Here is a 5,000-nt window from a genome sequence, read left to right on the forward strand (position 1 = left end):
ACATAATTATTTCTTAACACCAATATAATTTTCTTAATAATAAATATTCAATCTTTTCATCCCGTACTACTTACTTCATTATAACAACAATATTATTTTCTTGGTTTTTTACATTTAAGGCAATCCTAGAATAAAATAATATTTTATGCTAGACGTTCCTCTAAATGTATATATTATTTGAAATAATAATATTGAAATTTTATTGTTTTTGGGAATACTAAGATTCTTATTTATTATAAAATTTCGTTCAAATATGAGGTGTTCAAGAATATATTTTCTATATTTCTTTTTATGCTATTAATATTATGGATTGAAAAATACAATCCAGTAATATACCATGTGCTTAAATTCTTTTAATTGACTAAAAGAATAAGCAACTAATTTAGCATAGTCTTACAACCCTCAACCATATGTAGTCCAAGCAGCACTTTAAAATTAATTAAAGTACATAACAGCATGGACTGCAATATGCGTTCAAAATGTCGATGTTCATGTGTCCTGCAGTTCACACGATGACGCACAGTTAGCTGCGTTCTTCATCGACCCATGAGCCGAGTGATCCACCGCTTAGAGTGATAATTTTTTGTTTATTTTAATTTAACGTCAAGAGTTTTTAATTTATTGAAAGAATAACATTTCGTTTTCGTATATAATATATAAATTATTTTAAAACATCTTTCAATAAATTGTAATTTTCAACCCAAACATTTACAAGTTGCGCATGTCTTAGTCCAACAAAAACAGTAATTCCTTTTTTATTACATTTTATTTAATTTCTATATATTTTTAAGGAATTACACGTTAATGAGAACAAATTAACTTATCATTTATATTATTTTTATAAATAATAAGTACAACTATATATGTTTAAAGGTTTGTTGCGTTCAAATACAATGTATGCGATATAATTTTCATTATACTACAATACAAGGAGTAAAAAAAAAAGAAAAAAAAGAAAAACATTCAAATAAATGAATGAAAAGAAAAAAAAGAAAATAATTTTTCTTTTTTATTCTTTTTTTGTTTGTTTGTTTGTTTGTTTGTTTGTTTGTTTTTTTATAATATTTACGGATAGGAACACAATAATGATCCTTCCGCAGGTTCACCTACGGAAACCTTGTTACGACTTTTACTTCCTCTAAATAATCAAGTTCGGTCAACTTTTGCGAAACAACCGTGAAACACAAGGCGTCACAGTGATCACGTCCGGAGACCTCACTAAATAATTCAATCGGTAGTAGCGACGGGCGGTGTGTACAAAGGGCAGGGACGTAATCAATGCGAGTTAATGACTCACACTTACTGGGAATTCCAAGTTCATGTGAACAGTTTCAGTTCACAATCCCAAGCATGAAAGTGGTTCAGCGGTTTACCCGGACCTCTCGGTCTAGGAAATACACGTTGATACTTTCATTGTAGCGCGCGTGCAGCCCAGGACATCTAAGGGCATCACAGACCTGTTATTGCTCAATCTCGTTACTGCTAGACGCAATTTGTCCATTTAAGAAGCTAGTGTCCTTATAATGGGACAAACCAACAGGTACGGCTCCACTTATATAAACACATTCAAACACTTGCACATTCAAGATGAACTCATGAATGAAGGCTATATAAGCTTCAACACCATAATCCTGAAAGCATCTATTTAATATATTTGAGTCTCGTTCGTTATCGGAATTAACCAGACAAATCACTCCACGAACTAAGAACGGCCATGCACCACCACCCATAGATTCGAGAAAGAGCTATCAATCTGTCTTACACGCTTATGTTCGGACCTGGTAAGTTTTCCCGTGTTGAGTCAAATTAAGCCGCAGGCTCCACTCCTGGTGGTGCCCTTCCGTCAATTCCTTTAAGTTTCAGCTTTGCAACCATACTTCCCCCGGAGCCCAAAAGCTTTGGTTTCCCGGGAAGCGACTGAGAGAGCCATAGTAGTAGCTACACCCAATTGCTAGCTGGCATCGTTTATGGTTAGAACTAGGGCGGTATCTGATCGCCTTCGAACCTCTAACTTTCGTTCTTGATTAATGAAAACATCTTTGGCAAATGCTTTCGCTTAAGTTAGTCTTACGACGGTCCAAGAATTTCACCTCTCGCGTCGTAATACTAATGCCCCCAAACTGCTTCTATTAATCATTACCTCTTGATCTAAAAACCAATGAAAGTAGAACAGAGGTCTTATTTCATTATTCCATGCACAAAATATTCAGGCATTTGGAGCCTGCTTTAAGCACTCTAATTTGTTCAAAGTAATTGTACCGGCCCACAACAACACTCGATGAAGAGCACTGAAGCAGGTTTAAATAGGAGGAATATATAAAAAATACATTGTATTAATTACATATAAGAACTCCACCGGTAATACGCTTGCATACATAAGGTAATGTACATACCACAATTATAGCTGTACTACCCGTATGAAGCACAAATTCAACTACGAACGTTTTAACCGCAACAACTTTAATATACGCTATTGGAGCTGGAATTACCGCGGCTGCTGGCACCAGACTTGCCCTCCAATAGGTCCTTGTTAAAGGATTTAAAGTGTACTCATTCCAATTACAGGGCCTCGGATATGAGTCCTGTATTGTTATTTTTCGTCACTACCTCCCCGAACTGGGAGTGGGTAATTTACGCGCCTGCTGCCTTCCTTAGATGTGGTAGCCGTTTCTCAGGCTCCCTCTCCGGAATCGAACCCTGATTCCCCGTTACCCGTTGCAACCATGGTAGTCCTAGATACTACCATCAAAAGTTGATAGGGCAGACATTTGAAAGATCTGTCGTCGGTACGAGACCATACGATCTGCAAGTTATCTAGAGTTCAACCAATATAACGATCTTACGATCGCTTGGTTTTAGCCTAATAAAAGCACACGTTCCAAAAGGTCCGTGTTTATTTTGCATGTATTAGCTCTAGAATTACCACAGTTATCCAAGTAACTGTTAACGATCTATGGAACCATAACTGATATAATGAGCCTTTTGCGGTTTCACTTTTAATTTGTTTGTACTTAGACATGCATGGCTTAATCTTTGAGACAAGCATATAACTACTGGCAGGATCAACCAGAATAATATTTTTTATTCATTTATATAATATTTTTTATACTATATAAATTTTTATAATGATATTTTCAATATTTGAAAATTAAGTACACGACATATACACAATGCAAAGGAGAACGAAATCGCGACAATAAATAATTATGAAATTTCTTCTACTATGGTCGGATTAAATAATTTACTTCATGTCATTTAAATTTCATATTATTGTATTATTTATTGCGGTCTTATTCGGACTTTGAGACTGTGTATCTTATCGTGAGAAAGAATTTTCGTTCTCTATACATATATAATATAATTATTAATGTAAGGACGATGTTTCTTCTTGTATTTGTTAAACTTTCAAATAATATCATTTTTTATACATTTTACTTTATTTCAATGCATATAGTGTATATATCTTTTTTTAAGAGTATATACGTTTTTCTTTTGATTTGAAATTAATAATTTCAATTCAATTATTTTTCATTTTATTTCATATATGATATGAAAGTATTCGAGCGTAATAATATAAATATTTAACTTTATTGAATTTTATTCTTTACCCACATATATTTTATGTGAATAGAAGAACAAACCCCAAAAAAAGTTAAATAAAAAAAAAACGACTACATTATGTTAGGTATAGAAGAATAATCTCAATTAATAACATTTCATTATTAACAAAATTATTTCTATTTAAACCAACTGTAGCAAACCAGGAATAAATTTTTTGCTCTCATTTATATATTACACTTAAATACTTTTATAAATATATGAAAATAATTTTCATATAAGTACTAAGTATGCAATTTCATACAAGTATTAAAATTTTCATACAAGTACTAATGTTGAAGTTTCATACAACATATATGTTTTCTGCCACGTACACCTCACCAACCGGAAATCGTATGGAGAAAATCTTTTTAACCATATAAAAGTTTTAAATTCATATATATACAAGTAATTTATATCATTTTCTATGAGCATTATGCTTATAAGAAATATTACAACATCAAAAATAGCTTAACATTTATTTTTTTTTTTAAATTTTTTGTACTTATATGAAAATTATTTAGTTGTATGAATTCATACACTTAGTACTTATATGAAAATTAGTATCTATATGAAAATTAATTAGTATTTATATGAAATTTATTAAGTATCTATATGAAAATTATTTAGTATTTATATGAAAATTATTTACTTGTATGAATTCATAAACTTAGTATCTATATGAAAATTATTTAGTATTTATATGAAAATTTTTTACTTGTATGAATTCATAACTTAGTATCTATATGAAAATTATTTAGTATTTATATGAAAATTTTAACTTGTATGAATTCATTAACTTAGTATCTATATGAAAATTATTTAGTATTTATATGAAAATTTTTAACTTGTATGAATTCATTAACTTAGTATCTATATGAAAATTATTTAGTATTTATATGAAAATTATTTACTTGTATGAATTCATAAACTTAGTATCTATATGAAAATTATTTAGTATTTATATGAAAATTTTTAACTTGTATGAATCATTAACTTAGTATCTATATGAAAATTATTTAGTATTTATATGAAAATTTTTAACTTGTATGAATTCATTAACTTAGTATCTATATGAAAATTATTTAGTTTAGTATTTATATGAAAATTTTTAACTTGTATGAATTCATTAACTTAGTATCTATATGAAAATTATTTAGTATTTATATGAAAATTATTTACTTGTATGAATTCATAAACTTAGTATCTATATGAAAATTATTTAGTATTTATATGAAAATTTTTTACTTGTATGAATTCATAAACTTAGTATCTATATGAAAATTATTTAGTATTTATATGAAAATTTTTAACTTGTATGAATTCATAAACTTAGTATCTATATGAAAATTATTTAGTATTTATATGAAAATTTTTTACTTGTATGAATTCATAAACTTAGT

General features: G+C 29.2%; 2 non-coding genes across 2 annotated transcripts; both read right to left on the reverse strand.

Moving 5' to 3' along the window:
- Positions 1–396: 396 nt before the first annotated feature.
- On the reverse strand, positions 397–575 carry LOC128924067 (5.8S ribosomal RNA). The gene has a single exon (XR_008472763.1). It is a non-coding gene; the product is annotated as a 5.8S ribosomal RNA (ribosomal RNA).
- Positions 576–1,083: 508 nt separating this feature from the next.
- On the reverse strand, positions 1,084–3,073 carry LOC128924071 (small subunit ribosomal RNA). Its single transcript, XR_008472766.1, has one exon. It is a non-coding gene; the product is annotated as a small subunit ribosomal RNA (ribosomal RNA).
- Positions 3,074–5,000: the final 1,927 nt, after the last annotated feature.

Source organism: Zeugodacus cucurbitae, unplaced genomic scaffold (genome assembly GCF_028554725.1).
Source record: "Zeugodacus cucurbitae isolate PBARC_wt_2022May unplaced genomic scaffold, idZeuCucr1.2 ctg00000247.1, whole genome shotgun sequence".
Taxonomy (NCBI): Eukaryota; Metazoa; Arthropoda; class Insecta; order Diptera; family Tephritidae; genus Zeugodacus; species Zeugodacus cucurbitae.